Below are 20,063 nucleotides of genomic sequence, written 5' to 3' on the forward strand. Positions count from 1 at the left end.
TAATATGGAAATACACCGGATGTCATTAGTAGGATGTCAGGTTTGACAGTCCGTGTCACTGTGAAAATAAATGAGTTTTGACACAAATAACTTAGGTATGCATTGATTTTTTTTTTTAAAGCAAATCTTGGAACGAGATGTTTTGTGTTGCAGGTTTACTAAGATCTTAATGGCTATTAGGAGAAAATCACGGTGAAGGATCATGATTTCTAGGGCATCCCAATCATTACTTTCCCCTAAAATGTATACTCGTCCCAATCATTACTTTCCCCTAAAATGTATACGCGTCCTCTTGCATATTTAATTGACTCTGGTATTTAGGTCCATGAAGGGAGCTGTCCCTAAGGCGAAGACAACAGAGAAATCAAGTCGCCATCACTGGTACCAAGAACGTCATGCTCTGTCACTTAACTCCCAGGAAAGGTTTTCCTGGACTGTCTTTATATCTGAGCAATCTGCCTGGTGAAATTTCCTTGGCCCATTTCATTTTCTTTCCTTCAGGCCCCTTCTCCTTTTGACTTTTTCCTTCAGAGGTTCTGGGTGACAGGCGGGGGCACTTCCTGGCACTGGTCATGGGCCCGGGACCCTCCACGCAGACTCTCCTGGCACTTGTTTTTTTGTTGTTGTTTTTTTGTTTTTTTTGGGGTTTTTTTAGGTGAGGCGACCCTTGGTTGACCCTCACAGGTTGCAAGGACTTTGTCAGCTTACAAGCCCTTATTTTTTTTTTTATGCCTACAGCACCTGGTCTTCCTAGATGGTCTCCCGTCCAAGTACTAACCAGGCCCGACCCTGCTTAGCTTCCGAGATCAGACGGGATCGGGCTCGTTCAGGGTGGCGTGGCCGTAGACGGCATTTGTTCTTGAGAGGCAAAGGGAAGAGGTGTTCCGGAAGCATCTCTGCCTCAGGCTGAACATCTGTGAAGCCGCTTGACCTGAGTAATCTCCACGAGTTCTTTGACAAGCATGTAACGTGCTTTATTTCATTTCGTTCCCATCTAAACAGTGTGAGGTAAGTACTCTCTTAGCTCCGTTTTATAGATAAGGAAACTTGGGGGTCAGGGTGGCGGCCTCTAGTCAAGGCAGCACGAATGGCAGACAGCAGGGGGTCTGAAACTGGGCCGTTCGAACCTCTCCACTCTGCTGCCTTCCCATAGTATTAAAAAACCACCCTCTCTTAAGGTCCGTTCATTTTGATCATTTTAACGGTTTTCTCAAATCAATCACTCAGCGATCCAAATGAATAACGACCGATTTAAGACTGTCTGATCAAGGATCGGTAAGCAGGTGAGGTCATGGGCACCGAGGGAGCATCTGGCGAGGAAGATACACTCACCTCTGCCAGATGGCATTCGTGTGGCCTGGGCTTTATTTGAGCCACGTCTTAAGTCTCGAAAGTTGTAGCCGAACCCCTGATGGCCAGTGCCAGCTGGCGATGTTCACCGTCACCCATGATACAGAAGGCCGCGAGGGGCTACTTTTTGCCAGGGCCTACGGAACCGCATCGAGGTGTAGGAGCATCATTGCACCTGCTGTAGAGGAAAACGTGATGATGATGAAAGCGAGCGAGGGATCCTCCATCAAACAGATGAGGATACAGTAACAGCTCTCGTCCCGCAGGTGATTAGAATCGCCAGCCGGGGACCTGATCCCTTCAGACTGGTAGATGCGAGACTCTCCGAAGGGAAAAGGAGCCGAGCTCAACACTTCGCTGATGGCTTCCGGGGGGGCCTTGGGCGGTCATGTCCCTCTCTGAGAGGAAGCAGCGGGGACATCCCAGGCAAATGCAAACCTGAGGATGCAGCCCCAGCTGTCTCCGGGTGAAAGCCAGCGAGAAAGGAACAAAGAGGGACGAGGGCGGCGTTTGTCACCCAACGTCCTCTGCTTTGGAGGCATTGTGCCGGACGCCTTGGAAAAAAACAACGATGCTGATACCGTCTCCCCGGCTCCTCGAAGTAGGTTTTCACGCTGTCCTGTTTAAGAAGGGATCCACAGTTCTCTGCCCGCACCCCGTCTTCAGTCCTGCAGTAGCCGGTGGGGGCCGGAGCACGTCCAGCTACGCCGGCAGCTCCCGCCAGAACCAGGCTGCGGGCCCAAGCTCAAAGCCACATGAACCGCAGTGACAGGCTCGTTTAGAAACAAATTAGAGGTTAAGTAAAAAGTGCGTGACGGAGGCAAAAGCGAGCCTGCCTGTCCCCCTTCCTGTCGGTTACAATTAGAAAGTGCCTGTGAGCTGCGTGTGTCAGGAATATGAACGTGGAGATGTCACTTGGGCGGCCTCTAATTGAAGCCAGGATAAATGGAGTGGAAAGGCAGCGTCTAATCCAATCAAAACATGAAAAAGGTATTTTGACATGTAAATTACAAACTTCCTGTGTATTTTGTCTCCCCAATTACACCCTCCCCTGTCATGGGTTTTTTTTTTTTTTTTTAAATTATATCTTAATCTCCCAGTCTCCTAATAATTATGTCATCAGTCTTGGGCCCTGAACACTGTGTAATGGTATTTTATGGGATGTGTCATTCATTATTAGCTAAACTCACTCTGTGTCCCCGGCGATACCGTATCTCGTGGTGTGTGAATATGGCTGGTGTCAGCTCCCGCGCTGTAAAGGCGACAGCGGCTCCGCTTCGTGATGATGTGGCGCTGGGTTTGCCAAGTACTTTTGCGCACTTAATCCAACTCATCGGTATTTGATGTGCGGACACCCGACACTTTCTTTTTTTTTTTTTTTTTTTTTTTAACGGGATGGGCGATCGGTTTAAAATACAAATCTCTCGTCACTGGGGCTCGATGAAAAAGTGCCCACCTGCCCACGCACAGAGACTCCCCTGCCGCTCTTAACGAAATAGCCGATCTTGAGCTCACGCTGTGGAGACGACAAAAAAAAAGTCAGGTAGGGAAGGGGAAAATGGCAGTTTGATATGCAGAGAGGGGTCTCGCCGTCCTGGAGGGAGGCACTAGTGACTACTGTTACAGATTATTTCTAAGTAGAAGAAATCCTTAGCGGTCACCTGGCCCAGGCCCCTGGACTCACGGGAGAAAGGACGACAGCCCCCAGGTGAAAGACTGCTCCGTGTCTCACTGTTCGCTGGAGGCAGAAACGGAACTAGATTCTAGATTCTCCGGAGCACCAGCCGATGACACCAGGGCCACGTCTGTCCCCGCGCCCGAAGCCCCAGGGATTACACGCTAGAGCCGGCGCCTTGCCTCTGGGGCCAGCAAGGGCGGGAAGTGAGGCGGCTCTGGGGACTCGCCAGAGGCTTGGGCCGGGACAGCAGCACGTCAGGGAGCAGCACGTGCGCCCGAAAATCACCCCCGAACAACCTGGCTTCGGAGGGGCCCCCGGGTGTCCTCACGCACGCCCTTCGAAAAACCACCTTTTATCAGAAAGTTTATTCATATTAAGAGGAGAGCGGAGCGAGAATGGACATCAGGTTCGGAAAGATGGAAGTTTAGTCCTGGCCACGCTACGTTCTAGGGCTTGACCTTGGGAAAGTCCCTGGGCCTCGCTGGCTCGGCCTCAGGTTGCTCACCTGTGGAAGGAACACGGGTAATGATACCGTATCTGGTACCGGGCCAAACGCGAGCGGACTGCGTTCTCCGTGCGGGGTGAGCCTTCAAAACGAAACAGCCCGAACTGGAATACTGAAGTCAAGAGCGGTGGATCCGCGCCCCTGATCTACCACCCCTCAGCCCTCTGGCCTCGGTTTCTCCTTTTTTTTTTTAAAGGGTGTAACAATGTACCCCCCAGAGTTAAAATGAGGTAGTGTGGACCCACAGTTTTAAAGGCACAGACTTTTCTGCTGCGGGCAAGTCTAAGCGATACGCACCTCACATGCGAAAGGTTGAAAAGTGGGGTTGGGTGGGCAGGGGGCGGGGGGCGCCGAAATGATTCAAGTACGTGGACCTGCCACTCGCTCTTGGGCGGCTAATCGAGACCACAGCCACCACCATGTTGAATCCTTTCGCTGACGCCAGCGGTCAGCCCTCAACCACTGAGTGAGCCAGAAACTGCAGATGCGCCCGGCACTGTTCCGTGCAGAGCGTCCTCTGAATCAGAATGAAGTGTGATTGTTCTTTGTCACTTAAATCTGTGAGTGCGGGCGGGCTCCCGGGATGGGCCCGCCAACCCACCGATACGGGTGCGGAAGGCAGGTTTTGGACACCAGCAGGCGGACGGTCGCGTCTGCGCCCTTCTTCAAAGAAGGCCGATGCCGGGCCCTCTTGGAAATCAGAAAGAATGTAGACACACAGAGGCAGAAGTGGGAGCTGTCGGGGATCATTCCTAATTCAAGCCAGAAAGTGAGATCTGCTCTCCCGGAGCTGCCAAGCGAGTGAGAGGAAGGTATTTCTGTGGAATCCTAACCTTTATCATAGTAGAAGGTTCTGACAGAGAAAGCCCGTCTCTGCTAGGAGAACAGAAGAAAAGAAACTGAAATGTCCTGTGTTTTTAAAAGACGATGGAAGTTGAGTCACAAATAGTGATCTCGCTATCTTTAAGGCTGTTATATAACTGGGCCAGAGACAGTCGGGTGTATTGTCCCCAAATTGCCCCAGGCTATCTACTTCTTCGAAGTGGGCTAAAACTTCAGCTCAAAGCCCATAGGCACCAAAATCAAATTCTTATACATCCGATTGCTTTAAATATAGTCCACATAAGCGTATCTTTAGCCACTTAGAGCCTACTCACTCTGCGTACTCCCACGACATCCAACATCTTCCAACCACAGACAAGACAAGCCACATATATAAACATTATAGCTAGAAACATTCCCCAGTCACTGCGGCCTTTCTGAGCTCTTGGACCCAGAGACTCCCCGCCTTGCTCCTAAGTGATGTCACCTACAGGCAGAGCCCCTCTCTATCCCCTTCTCCCCTGAGAGGTCCCTTGCCCTATCCTCCTTCAGAGTGGTGACCTCATGCCAGTGTCTGGACGGTCTCCTGCTGGAAGAAATGTGTCCTCTCACACGAGCACCACCTATCAAGTGTGCTGTGAGTTACTGCCTCTCCTGCCTCTTCCTCCATCAGCCTGAAGCCCCAGAACTGACCACAGAGGGTACACTTGTCACTTTAGGCTTCTATCATAGAATATCGTAGACTGTGGGGGGGAGTTATAAACAGTAGAAATTGATGTTTTACAGCTCTGGAGGCTAGAAGTCCAAGATCAAAATGCCAGCAGATTCAGCAACCGGTGAGAACCTGCTTCCTGGTTTGTGGGTGGCCGTCTTCTCGTGGTGGGAGGGAGCTCTCTAGGGTCTCTTCGATGGGGTCACTCATTCCATTCACGAGGCCCCACCCAATAGCAACACACTGGAGATTAGGGTTCAACATATATAAATCCGGGCGCGGGGGACACATTCAGGCCACAGCGGTGGCAAACCACCATCTAATGAAATAAAGGGAGGACTGGAGTCACAGGCCAAGTGCGAATCCGGCTTGGCCATGTCCTGCTCTGTTCCTCATCCTCTGAGGTTCACGTTCCCTGTCTGAGAAGTGAGATGCCCCACCTCACAGCATCGCTGTGGCCAGGCCACTGATGGCGACTGAGGACGATGACATACTCCTCACAGGAGTCCAGCAAGGACAGACGGAGATGATGCATGCAAAGTGCTCCTCTCTGTGCCTGGCACATAGTAGGTATTCAATACATATTGGTTTTCCTTTCCCTAATCTCCCCTTTACAAGAACCCAATGCCATCTGTAAACCAGTGTCCATTTCACTATATTACCTCACTCTACAAACCACAGTCATCCAGGCCGAAACCCGTGATCGGTGCGATCGCCATGAATCTAAGTCATACACACTCTAAGCACCTGGACAGAAAAATTAAATTAGCATAGAACGCAAAGATGAGATCTGTCCTTTTTCCCCCAGAGTTAACTCTTTTCCTGACCTTCGTATGGTGTGACACCATGACTCGGGGCTGTTGCTTTCAAGAATACGACAACAACAACAAAAAGTCTGAGGATGGTGAAGTCCTGTGCCTTTAACAAATTTATTTGTTTATCAGTCTCATTTAAGGCTAGTACTGCAAGGGATTGTCTAAGTAAGAAGAGATGAGGGAGGAAAGATTCTAACTTAAAGCATGAAAAATACTCCAAGTTTAGCTTTTTTTTCTACTGGAGAAAAGTGACCTCATGCTAACGTGCTATAAGGAGGGAAGCCAACTAGACAGATCCATGGGACAGGAAAGCCACGAAGGCAAAAGAACATGCACAGGTTGTTCTTCGAAGCCTGCCAGAGCATCCCAAGGCAGTGAGGATCAAAGCTGAAATTAAAGACGCGGTCCGCCTGTCACACTGTCCCACGCTCTGTCACTCCCGCCTCCCCGAAAGGCCCCCTGTCCTCACGCCTTACTACCTCCTCCGCGAGGAGCATCCTTACCCCTTCTGCACTTGGCCCGCCCGGGCTCCTCTTCCGGACTCAGGCATAAAGCCACCTCCCCTGGAAACGTTTCTTGATTCCCTGACACCTTCACTTCCCCCAGGCTACGTGAGGTCTTTCCCAAGCTGCGGTCATTGTAAAGCAGGAAAAGAGAATAAGCGACCCTCATTAAGGCAAATTTATCCAGTAGTTTAGTTCAGCGCGTGTGGCGCTATAAAATGATACTGGTTGAGATGCTAATCCCTGTAAGGATTTTGGACCATGGAGAGATTTTCCCATAGGATCAGAGTCTAGCGTATACTTAGCAGCCTCACCGTGGGGGAGTGGCTGAAACGAAATTAATGTCTGAGACTCCAGGGAAGGAGGCGCACGCAGGCAGAATATTACAGCTATACATAATAAAGTGGCCCCTGCTGAGTGCGGCACACACCCAAACTCACGCAAATCCCCTTCAACAGCCCCCTTTTACAGGCGCCGCTGTCCCTCACTTTTATGACGGGTCGAATAAAATCTACCAGAAGATGGCGTGGCAACGTTAGAAAGATCACCGCAATTAAGAAGCCGTTTTCCTCTTTGACGTGGGGGTACGGAGACCTCCTCGCGGGGAAACAGAGCCTGTGTGATGTGGTGTGAATCCACGCACGTGCACACCTCCGCTGCACACAAACGCAGCGGAGAAGAACCATGGGCCTGAGCTCTTCGCGCGGACGGATCGTTTGCACATCCAGTTGGGGGAGAAACTGGAAATCACAAAAATACTTCCTCTTGAGTGTTCTAAGCTGTCATTTGCTCCCAAACCTATTTTCGGGATCAAGACCACCTTGACCGCATGCAATCCAATACTTTCGTGTGCGTGCTTAGTCACTGTGCAGTCTGCATCTGAGCTCGTCCCTCAAGATCAAAGTCGGACTCTTCATCCGGATGCGTCCTTCGAGTACATACTATGTACTAAGTTTCAATATTTTCTGTGAGAAAGAATAACTGGTTGAGAATGAGTGATATTTTCATTACTTGAACAGTTTTCAGGTGGGATGCGAAAACACTGGTTTTGCCGAGTGCTCGCTTGTAGTTCTATGTGGTGTATAACTGTGCCGGAGTGACCCAAATAACTGAGCGACAAACAAGATCTCGGTATTTTTTAAGTCTTACTAAAATTCAGCCAAGGGTCCATACGCTATTGATCGTGAAACCGGACAGAAGTCCAGCCTAGATGCAGAGTGGGCCATTCAGCTCCTACATCCCATGCTACTTTCTTAATATCCTGGACAGCTACTTCCCTTTTTTTAAATGGCCGTCAGGAGTGACAACCTACCTTTTGCGGCCAAGACAAAAGTCAAAAGACAAAAGACAAAAAGTCAGCAGAGGCCTCGCTGCCTCTCTATTATTTCATCGGATGGGCTTGACAGCCAGTAGGAAACACAGCTCCTTTTAGGGCCAAATCTCCCACTGAAAAGACTCACTTTTACCAAAATGAAAAAGACTATCACCTGTGTCCGGCCCGGGGCCTAATACGGAGTAGATCAAAACAAATATTAATGGAATAAAATAAATAAATAAGTATTTATGTAATTTGCTAAGTGAACTAGCTCAATATATCAAAAAAATAAAAATTAAAAAATGTACTACTGAGGACCTCTTCCCAGAGACTTTTCGCTTTGTATCACCAAAACAACATCCCTCCCAAAGATGTTAAGGATATTTTGACATTTGAGAAATCTATCCATGCGGTATATACCGCAGGAGAAAAACTGCCTGATCATCTCAATAGATACAGAAAATTATCTCACCCCACTAGAAGCAGAAAGGAACTCCCTTAAGTTGATAAAAAGTATATACTAAAAGCCTATAGCAAACATAATTTAATAGAAAAACTATGGGCATTTCCTTTAGACTGGAAACAAAAGCAAAATTCTCATCGTTACTGCTACTGCTTAACACAGTATGAGAGGTCCTGGCCTGTACTTTAAAAATGATATATAAGTAAAATATGTAAGTATAAAGAAGCACGCTGTTGTTATTTGCAGGCAATATGTTCTTTACCAAAAAAAAAAAAAAACACAATAGAAACAACTGGATGAGCTATTAGAATCACTGATTGTTCAGAAAGCTTGCTGAATGCAAAAACCAATTACTAAAAATATTACCAGCATCTTTCTACACCAGCAATAAACAACTAGAAATTACAACTTAAAGAAAAAGCCAGGGCAGCTGCAAGAATTATAAAATAGCTGAGAACTCACTTAAGGGACGGAGAAAACTTCTATGAAGGCTGTTTTTACACTCTAGCCAGGGATGCGAAAGCATGTCTGAGTAAATGGAGAGAACGTCTCTGTGCTCTAGACACAACCGTTAAGTCAGGGTCACAGATGCGACAGATCGGGCATGGCTGGTCGGAACACAAAACGATGCAGCCATTCTGGGGAGCCATCGAATTAGCCAGAGCTGTGCCCTATGCTCTTAGGGGCCTATGCCAGAGACCCTCACACAGGTCCACGAGGAGGCATGGGAAGAATGCTCATCACAGCATTCGCTGCGTGGGACGTGGAGAGTAACAGGCGGTCTCCGTGTCCACTCATTGGGGGATGGAAAAGAATCATGCGGGGGATGGAATCCTCTGAAGCAATCGGAACCAAGAGACGTACACGGAGCAACACGAATAGATCTTTAAGGCACAACACCGAGTGGAAAAAATAGATCTTTAAGACACAGGAGGGGGTCAAGAGCATAACCCCACTTACGTGAATGAGACAACGGGCTCAAAAACAACAATACATATATTGCAAGAGCACATGCTGATAAATATATATACACGTGTGTGTGTGTGTGTGTGTGTGTGTGTGTAGTGCCTCAGCATGCTTGCCTGTGAGGGAAACGTTTTGGCTGAACAGAAAAATGAAGAATGAGGATTAAGGAAAATAAACTGATTCATTCATTCATTAAAAGAGAACCTTCCATTCACCGATGTTGACAAACAGGACAGGAGTTGAGGAGCATGATCGAGTCTCATATCTGAAGTTACGATATATTTTCTTATTGCTTCTATTATGTAACAGCTATGCTAGGATATATTTTATCTAGTACCAAAATAATACTTGAAATTGTATCTGATTTCCTTCCAAAGAAAATAGACAATTTGTGCTACAAATTTTATGACCTCGTTTCCTTCCATATTTTAGAGAAAAAGTATCATAATCAGACACTTCACAAGAATATTCAGAGTTATTTTTAAAATTTTGGTTATACCTGACCCTACTACAAAAGGAATGTGATGGACAGGATAGTGAGAAATAAAACTAAAAATGATAGCCTCATCATTTCCCAACCAAATTAACCCATTTCCCGTTTAGGGGAAAAAAAAAAAAAGTGCAGCTCATTGCCCGCGTTAATTTAATTTTATGTAAACACGCTCTTTGAGGCTGAAGCAAATCTGACTGGTTTTCAATGTGAAAATAAAATATAAAAACTGTTCTTGGAGTTATGTCCAAACGGAACTTGTCTCGAATCCTAACGTAACAGGAATGCGTACATAAATCGGATCCATCAAATGAATCTTCGGCTGACGACTGTCAGAGAATGATGTTAACAGCACGTGTGGGAACGCTCCGTTTTCTAGGATCGGACATTTTCAGCGATGGAGAATTATATATTTTGTAAATGGAAATACCACTACTAAAAACAGAATGCTATTAAGTAGAATGATGTCATTTATTTCCGAAGACTCTGGACATACTAGAGCAATACGCAAATAATGATAAAAGCAAGATATTTTGTGGCGGACTTTGGGGTGAGGTTAGGACTGTCGTCCGCGAGTTATCTCGGGGTAAACGCTGCAGTTAGAAGTGCTGCTGGTGGGTATTCTCGGGGCAGACGGGAAATGGGCTGAAGAAGCGCAGAATGAAATGTACAGCTTGGATGGACCTGTGCTGTTCCCGTGCTCTCATGGGTCCTCGTGTGACATGGATTTGAAAGTCCATCGTATCTGATTCACGGCTTCTGTATGTCTTTCCTTTCTTCCCTGTGATGAGGAGCGTGCATACATGCATTGGGGACAAAGTTTCAGACCTGGCTGGCCGGCCAGTTCCATCTGTGTTGCTCTACCCCCATCTACTGGTAAAAGGCTGCAACTTCTCCGGAGTGCTCGCCCGCGGGCCCCAGGACCAGACAGAGCATGAGGACCCCTGTTGCTCTGAGTCACTTGGCCTAGGAGATTTTCAGGTCAAAGTGTGTGTGCGTGTGTTCTGAGAATAATAAACAGTATTCTAGTTTACTGACTGATGGGTCACTGTTTTCCTATTATTGATTTCACTTCTGACGATCAAAAAGACAATTATCACTTAAATATGTTTCCTCTTTTTTTTCAGAGGGTGTCAGCTTAATTAGGAAAAAAAAAAATCATACATTTTGTGGTGCTTTTCCAAGCACGTTGTTACCCTACCTGTGTCGTTTTGGACCAGGGTTTTCTTTTTGTTTTGTTTGGGGTTTGGGTTACTTGTTTACTTTTTGTTTTTGTGTTTTCCATCACAATGGGTCATTTTCCCACTGGCTGGGGGTTGGTCCAGGCAGTAAATGAGGAGTTTAAGAAGTGGTCAGGACTCATCATGGACGGGCTCCCCAACTGGGAGCAGTCATACAGGACTTGAAGTATTCTTGAATCCTAGAAGGATCTGGGGGGATTCTGTTAGGAGAAAAAAGTGGGGAGGAATTGTAACTCCACTAAATCATCTCATGGGTCCATGTTTGATTAAATATTAGTGATTTGAGAGAGAAACGTTAGCCGACTTTTTTTTCAGTGTTACCATTTGCATCATGGGTACCACTTCCATCATAGGTACCACTTTCATCGTGGGCACCATGTCCATCGCGGGTACCACTTCCATCGTACACTCGTACGATGCTGTCCATCATGGTACCACGCACGCACTACTCATAGGTACCGCATCGTGAGCACCATGTCATCGTGGTACCACTTCCTCGTACACTCATACGATGCTGTCCATCATGGGTACCATGTCCATCGTGGGTACCACTTCCATCATGGGTATCATGTCCATCATGGGCACCATTTCCACGCCCTCTGCTCCACAAACCGAAAGAGAAGACAATTCACCTTTGAGTTCGGTCTACAAGATTAGCTCGTCGGAAAGAAATTAAATGTCAATTTTCATCTTGATTCATCCCAGGTCTCTAATCAGAGTCGATGCATCACCTTGCCTGATTACTGCTCCATCAGACACTGACCTGGCTTGTGACACTGAGGTTCCCTGTGCAGGCCGGCTGATTAAGATCTTGGTTGTTCCACCTACAACCTTGGAGAGAAGGGGATGGCAGAACTGCCCCAAAGAGGTGGCCTCTTTATGGAGAAGGGTCCTGGACGGAGGTCATTGGTAATTACCGAGCAGTAGATCAGTTCATGTACGCACTGGACGTTATTGGTCCATAAAACGTCTGGAGATTTACGGCAGAAATCAGAAGTTGTGTGTGTCGAATGCCAAACTGAGCTAAATGAGCCCAGCGTGTTGAACTGGAGAACAGGCAGCTCTGGTGGGAAAGTTGGGGGGGAGCCCACGAAATGAGCTTGGGCCATGAGGAGGGGTTCACATACCCAACGATCCCGCCCCGCAGCTGTGTGACTGTCAAATAACAGCGGGGTTGTGTCCCATGCTAGCTGAACTTCTCAAGTTCAACTGCAGGAATCTGTGAGAGGGAGAGAGAGAATTTAAAGACAGAAGGGAATTCTACCCACTGTCTCACTCGGTAAGTGACTGTCCCAGAGAAAGAGGGGAGACAGACCCCAGAACTGCTACCCCCAGCACAGATCTAGGTTCTGCTTCACATCCAGGAGATTCCCACGACAAGACTGTTCACTTTGTTGATACATCGCGCTCTGCTAATTGCTAGACGGCTGCTCTATCACTTGAAGAAATAATGGTCTCATCCCAGGCAGGAGCTTACACGTGCTTTGCTGGATTTATGCACAGGCTAACGCATTGGTGCCCACTGCAGAAATTCCCTGCAGGAACCTCAGGGTGACTTGGCGGTGGGCGGTCTTCCCTCTGCAAGCTGACGTGGGGACCCAGCACCACACAAGCTTCTCCTCCGCTGCCTCCAGCTCTCCAAGCCCCAGTTTCCTCTCGCTGAGACAGAGATGGCGAAGTACCTGCCCCTCGAGAAGGGGAAATGAGAAGACTCGCGCGACACCTGGCAAACAGTAGGCGCCCTTCACCCCTTCTCAGGGAGAATCGGGTAACACCTGGAGACGGCTCAGGGGGGCTGCCGCTCGGGCACTGATTCCTACGCTTTGCACCGTGGTGTTTTCATCGCTCAGATGAGCTGGTTGAGTATGACGGGCTCAAGGGTCCCTTTCAGCCTTGTTCTTCCTTAACCATGTCACCTATTATACCTCACGGTGGGAAACGCAGCAGAGACACAGTCACCTGTTTCACCTATTAAGCAAAAAAAAAAAAAAAAAATGCAGTCTCCCACAGGGGAGCACTGATAAGATGGCGCGGGGGTTCTGAGGGTGAGGCGTTTCTTCCACTAGGTGGGTGACAGGAGTCAGCGGAGGCTCCCACCGGAAGCCAGTGTGAAATTCCTACGAGGACGGAAGAAGGAGTCCTTTCATTACAGAAAAAAAGTAGGGGAAGGGGGGACAAATGGCCAACAGAGGGACTAAAGAGGGACATTTGTTCTTGTCCTCTGCTGATGAGAACAGCCCAGATCGTGAGGATTTTGACATTGAACATCCTCGGTTCCTACGGCGACAGTTTCACACAGGAACGTTCGGCACGACCTTTTCCTGCCTCCTGAACCAACTGGCCCAAGAAGTAAGAATGTTCGGTGAACTTGAACCTCTCTAGCAAAATCCCAGATCTGAGATGTCTGTGAATCTGAACGAAACAAGGCAACCGCGAGGTAAAGCACATCGCAAAGGTGACTTAGAAGATTCACAGGTAATCTCGTGGGAGGGGAGGGGGGGCGGGGCTGTCTCTCCTGTGTGACCATCCCTCCAGAAGAGGATTTTTGGAGGTACCCCCAGACCCAACAACCAGATAGATGGAAGGAGGCCCGGCCAGCCCAGAGTCGGCCCCAGTGGCAGTCAGTGGACCGTGACCTGGTCCCCAGCTCCTCACCCAGCTTCGGAGGGACCGCAAAGGATCAAGAAATTCGAAATCGATGTTTAAATCGCAATTTCCAAATCTGGGTTTGTGTGACCTCTGTGGGCTCAGTCCTCTCATCTGGAAAATGCTAGAGTGGGACTCGACTCCCCCGTAAGGTGTTACCCAGTGCTGACCACACCGCGTAAGGTAATTCACTGAACTGAGTTTGTTTCTCCTGTTTTGTGCAAAGGGGAAATTCAGCCTAGCTCCCCAGATCCACCATCCGATTAATTAGGAAACTTGTAAAATTCTGCATTCATTCAACAAGCGTTTATGAAGGGAACCGCTATTCAAATGGACGTATATGCTTCTTTAAAAAATCAGAGAGCCATCTCTCTGTCCCCTTCCTCTGTGGCATTCCCTTCACTCCACTGTAGTTTCTGCTTACCCACTGTTCCTGAATGCCTTTAGCCACTCTTCATATAGCCATGGCTTTGCTAGCTCATCCTAAGTCACAGGGAATAGCCAGACGTCCTCTGAGCCATTTGTCCGAAATGATGGTGATATCTTACGAAGGACATTGACGAGCGCCATGCTTCTGAATGGCGTTTAGCATATTGAGCTTAAACAGGGAATTCTAGAGGTCTGGCTGCCCACCCCCAAAGACTACCCAAGGGGAAGGGAGGCTCGTGACCATTTGCTGAGGACTTACTGAGTGCTAGAGACTGTGACAGACGCTCGTACATGCTGTCCATTCATTCATTTCAAAAGGCAAAGGTGGAGACAATGATACTCAAAAATAGCCCCCGGGCAGTTAACGTTGTAGGCGAGGCCATGTGATAAATGCAACAATCTGGGAAGGTACGGGCCACCTTTGCAGGTGAACACGAAGAATAATTTAGACCGAAGGATGGGGAGACGAAAGCATTCTAGGTAACAAGTCACAAGTAAGAAAAAGTAAAAATCCATCTATTTTTAAATAAATAAACGACGTCGGATGTGACTCAACAATTGATACATGTTCATCTTTGCCACTGGCCTTCCAAGACTTTCTGTAGCCACTTCTGCTCAAATACTGGAATACTTTTTCATCGTGCTTATAGTCACTTCACTTTTTTCTTACCATCTAAAATTAGTAGACCGCTTCTGTACGTGTTTACACGTTGAACCCCACAGCAGCTACGTAGGGGCAAGAAACAGGGAACAAGCTTTCGTTTGTTTTCGACTACATGCCAACCGTATAGGGGCTTTATAGACCTTATTATATTTCATTTAATCCTCAATATTCGACTTCAAATGCGGGTAAAAATATTCCCATTTTGCAGTGGGGAAACAGACTCGGCCAGCTGAACTCTATCATCAGATGATCCAGCCAGAAGACGGAGGGAGAGACCAAGCTCCAGACTCTCAGGCTCTAAGCGGCTTTAACTACACGAGGACTGTCCCAAAGCCCGATGGCCACCTAGAGGAGGTGTGAGGTCCTCTCCCCCAGGAGATCGAATTGCAAAAATGAGGTGTCCCTTTTAGAAGGCGTCCAGAGAAGACAGCTTCTCCGAGTCTCTGTGACGTTCTAAGCCGTTGGACTGGTGGCCCCAGAGACCAGTAGGGCTATTCACGAACTGTCCGGTTCTCTCCTCCCTCTGGGCACCTGGAAGGTGTGGGTGTCGTCTGCCTCGTTTTGACCAGTGAAGGGTAAACAGAAGTGACGTGTGGCTCTTGCGGCAAAGCTTTATGAGTGAGGTGCCACGCACCTCGCTCCCTCTTTACCGCTCTGGTGGTCCAGGCAGATGCTGGGAGTGGGTCTCTTTCAGCTTGGGTCTCTGGATAACTCCAAGGAGCAGAGGCCCCTGCCAGCCTGCAGGGGGCATGTAGTGTGGGCAGGAATTAAACTCTGGTGGCTGTAAGTCACTAAAATCGGGGATTTTTTTGTTACCTCGGCATAACCCGGCCTGTGCTGACTGACCCGGTGACACGGGAGATCTGAGCCCCCCCAGACAAACTCAGAGCTGACCGCCTACGTTACCGAGCGGAGCGGTGGGGCAGTCCACGCAGAGCAGCAGTTAGCAAGTGACGTGAGCCAATGGAGACCCTTTCGAAGTTGCGAGAGCGAAAAGCAAGAGGGAAGAATCGCCACGGAGGAGGCGATTTCCGTTCAAGGAGCGGGGGCTGCGCGGGCAATCGCTTGGGCAGAAAATCCAGTAATTTACCACTGCTGCATTCTCCTGTCTCCCCAGAGGAAAGCAGAGGGCTTTCTTTCTAGAAAAATGTTGACCTTTTCTCTCCCACAGACAGCCCAGCAGCAATTTAACAATGATTCCTGTAGTTCATCCGCCATCAGCCGTGCACCGGAGAATATTGATTTTTTATCTTTTTAGAAAAAGGAACTTGCTAAAATAAGTGCAGTTCTGATATATGTATTTTTTTTAATGTAAAAGCAGGTTACATTTAAAATAAAAAAAAAAAACAATGAATTACGATATCAGATTTACACGAGAGGGATGGAAACGCTGGACTTTTGGACAGCAAACCCACCAAGAACAACGTTGACAGCACCTCTTCACCTCTGCATCCCGGGACAAGGACGCCTTAGACGGGGAGGAGCTGCAGTCTCCCTTGATGAGCTGCACACCTGCGTCTCCCAGCGCCTGCACTTCACCGAGCAGAGTCGTCACCCGGAGGCGTGGCCGGACCTAAGACCCGGCGCCTAGCCCAACGACCCGGCTTCTGCTGAGTGCACACGCATGCGCGGCCGGCGGTGAGGACAGCGCAGGCGGAGATCTTTGTGGCATGGGAAGAGTTCAAGCGAAAGAGCTGCATCCAGGTGACAGCGCTGTCACAAAAGCGCCTGCTAAGTGGGACCAATACTTCCCCCCCCTTTAATCCGTGCACATAAATTCCCGCCCAGAGCAGGCGCCAAAACAGAAGAAGTTCATTTCCGATGTGATTCCTCTCTCAAGTTTCACTAAACTTTATTCTGGCTCACTCCAAAAAAAATTTTATATAAATATATATATATATATATATATATATATATATATATATATATATATATATATATTTATTTATTTATTTATTTATAAATATATATAATAAATAAATAAATAAATATATATATAATTTTATTTATTAAAAAAATAAATTTATTTATTTATATAAAATAAATATATAATTTTATTTTATTAAAAAAAATAAATTTATTTATTTATATATAAATATATAATAAATAAATAAATAAATAAATAAATATATTTATTTATTTATTTAAATATATATATACACACATATGTATATATATGTAAATACATGTATAAATATATTTATATGTATTTATTTAAATATGTATATACACATATGTATATTTATGTATATACATATATACATATGTGTACATACATATATATACATATGTGTGTATATATATATTTATACATATATTTATACACATATATAAAATTTTATAAGTAAATATTTATTTATAATTCATAACTTATAAAAATAAAAAATTATATATATATATAGAGAGAGAGAGAGAGAGAGAGAGAGAGATCACACTTGACAGACCACAATAACATAAATTGGAATCTTTCAGATGGTTTAAGTGGTTGCTCATTTTCGATATCTATTCTCCGGGAAGGGCCTGCACACTCTGCCTAGAAGCTCCATTATACACCCACCGGCAGCCCTTACACATTCTTCTCATTTCTGACAACATGAGCGAGGAGGGTCTGCCATCCCTGTTTTGGGGCCTATCTTCCATCACAGGGAACTTCATCCTGAAGCTCTAAATGAAGCCCATGAGGTTATTTTTAATATATCACTCCCCTGCCAGGCTAGAAATACTGCATATGATGTATAAGAAAATATGTGCTCACTTACGCGGTTGCACAATTCCTAATTCTATGCCCACATGAAAACCGAAAACCTGTCCACGATATAACTAGAAATGATGGGGACAGAGAGGTGGGAGCAGCCACCCCAAGCTCCACAAGGGTTCACGGCAGCAAAACAGGATTCTGTCATTCCACGAACCTTCCCCATGTCAATATAATTTTTTTCTTAAAATGCTGTCTTGACTCAGTTTTCAGGCCTCGGCTGCACAGAGGCCGGTCAGCTCCCCTTCCTGCGAGGCTGATTAAGTCCACACACCGGCCGCTTCCCTGCCTGGGCTGTCACACGCCAGGGCCACTGAGCACCTGCCCTGCTTGCCAGGGCCAGGTGCTGGATACCTAGCAACAGCCTCCATACCCCTGGAACCCGCACAATTATTCACATTAGCTAATCCACATGGAGCACATGGAACCAAGCTAACCCCACCCAACTCGCCACCCATAAGCTGCCCAGACAACTCCAGCTCGCTGTCACCCTGTCTCCGTGTGCAAGCCCCACGTGGCCCTGCCTGGCAGCCTTCTCTCATTCGGAGCTGTAGGTTACAAAGAGTTGTGCCTTCCACCTATAAGACAGTCAGTGTGTCATGTCCCACCATCAAAAGGAGCTTTATATTTTATAAAACACCCTGAAGAACTTTCTTCATACAAGAAGATCAGACATATAGTTCTGGTCCATCCCCACAGCCATTTGATGGACCTGACCAATTAGAAGCATTGAAACTGCTGGCTGAGAACAAGTTCCAAGCACTGTATAAACACTACCATAAACCTCAGCCAGCCAGAGGTGTCACACCCATGGCCTCAACTACTGATCTCAGGAAATGCAGAAACTGTGTCTATTTCTACTTATTGGTCTATTCTCATGCACCGACATCAACTCAACATATGGCAGAGTTCCTACCATACAGCAGGTGCTCAATAAATGCATGTTACATGAATGAAATACAGGACAAAAATGCCTAGAAATTCAACACATTTTTAATGGCTATGTTTCGACCACCTGCGTTTCAGAAGGGATAACGTGGTGCACATCCACATCTGAGGGACTTCTAGCAATGTGTCAGCGTTAATTAGTTCTTTCTTAGAGGCATGCCAGTCAGTGAGCTGGCTCAACCAAGCCTCACGTCCTGAATGGAATATTCCTTGACCTCCCAAAGAGAGCTGACCTCATGCATCCATCATGCTCTATCATTTCCACTTTCTGACCTCCAGCTCCTCAAGAGCAAGGACCAACTTTAATGCACCTTCATGTGCCCAATGCTTAGTACAGTGTCACCCAGGACTCAGCAGGCGCCCAACAGTATTGGTCGAATGCAAGGCTAACAAACCAATACGTAAATCTCCCACCAACTGCCTCCTTCCGTGTAGAAACTGGGGAGATGGGAGAGTAGACTGAAACAGAGGTTCTCACGATTGAGTGGCATCCTTAACACAGCGTGCTGGGCTCCAAACCCAGTCTCTGATTCTGTAGGTCTGGGAAGAAGCCTGAGAATGTGCATTTTTAAGTTCCCTTGTGCTGCAGATCTAGTGACCACACCGTGAGAAGTACTGGTCGAAGCAAGAATTCGATGTGGCTTGCCTGGTGTCAGGGAGCGTACTGTGAAAAGGAATGAACAGTAAGACTGTGAGTGATAACCAGCGACTGATGTTTTCCAAACAGTGGGGCGGAGACAATAAAGAGAGCGAATATCAAGCCTGACTCCATGATCATCTTTCACAGAGAAGGAAACAGATCCTCAGAAGTCGAATGATTTGCCAGAAATCAGATCTCAAGTCAGCCAGACAGGTACAAGAGAAATGTTTGTACATGAGCATTAAATGACATGGACGAAATGTCCATTTCTTTATCCATGATGAGCCCAAACTGGAAAAAAACGAATCCCCATCAACAGTAAAATGAGTAAAGAAATCGGTCTAGATTCACGGGAAGGAAGGCTACACAGGGCGATTTTTTAAAAAGAACTACAACTGTGTGCGACACCACTGATAAATCTTACAAACGCTGAGTGAGAGAAGTCACACACAAAAGAACACACTCTAAGTCTCTACAAACTCTAGAAAGGCAAAACGAACGCAGAATAAGCACTTTGGGGGAACAAGGAAGGAAAGTAATTGGCGGGGTCAGGAGAGTTTCTGGGGTGTTGTTAATATCTTACTTCTTAACATCGGTGGGGGTTACCAAGTACGTTCCTTTGATATTTTTGCATTTTTCTGCATGCATATTATACTTCAAAATACAGGGTATTTTTTAAGTGGTTCAAAGGAAGGTGATAGTTAGAAACGGAGCTACATCTGAGACAGGCTCTTATATCGGGAGCTGGCACAGAATCCTCTGCCATCAAGGACAGACAAGAAGGTGATGATGAGATTTTTCAAGAGGATGGAAAGAAATAGGGTTGCTCCGGAATGCTTGTTCCTGGCCCGTTCCACGAGTCCAATCGGTGAAACGATCAGATAACCGTAAAATTCCTCAATTAATCTTTTAGATGAGAATCGTAGAGCTGGAACATACCTAGGAGATCGTTAAAGTTCAGACGATGTTACAGCACCATTTCTTAGAGCTTCTCACGTAAACAGCTCAGTATTTATCTCGGCGGGGACGATGCACGGTGGCCTGGGGCGGCTGTCTCTCTTGGCTGAACTAACTTCCCGATAAAAATAGTCTCTCGTTGGATTCTGTAACCTTTCTCGCCA

At 46.9% G+C, this 20,063-nt stretch overlaps 1 non-coding gene across 1 annotated transcript; it reads right to left on the minus strand.

The window, feature by feature from the left end:
• Positions 1-729: 729 nt before the first annotated feature.
• Positions 730-848, minus strand: LOC120587386 (5S ribosomal RNA). The gene has a single exon (XR_005648950.1). It is a non-coding gene; the product is annotated as a 5S ribosomal RNA (ribosomal RNA).
• Between the last annotated feature and the right edge of the window lie 19,215 nt (positions 849-20,063).

This window comes from Pteropus medius, unplaced genomic scaffold (genome assembly GCF_902729225.1).
Source record: "Pteropus medius unplaced genomic scaffold, Ma_sr-lr_union100, whole genome shotgun sequence".
In the NCBI taxonomy this organism is placed as follows: domain Eukaryota; kingdom Metazoa; phylum Chordata; class Mammalia; order Chiroptera; family Pteropodidae; genus Pteropus; species Pteropus medius.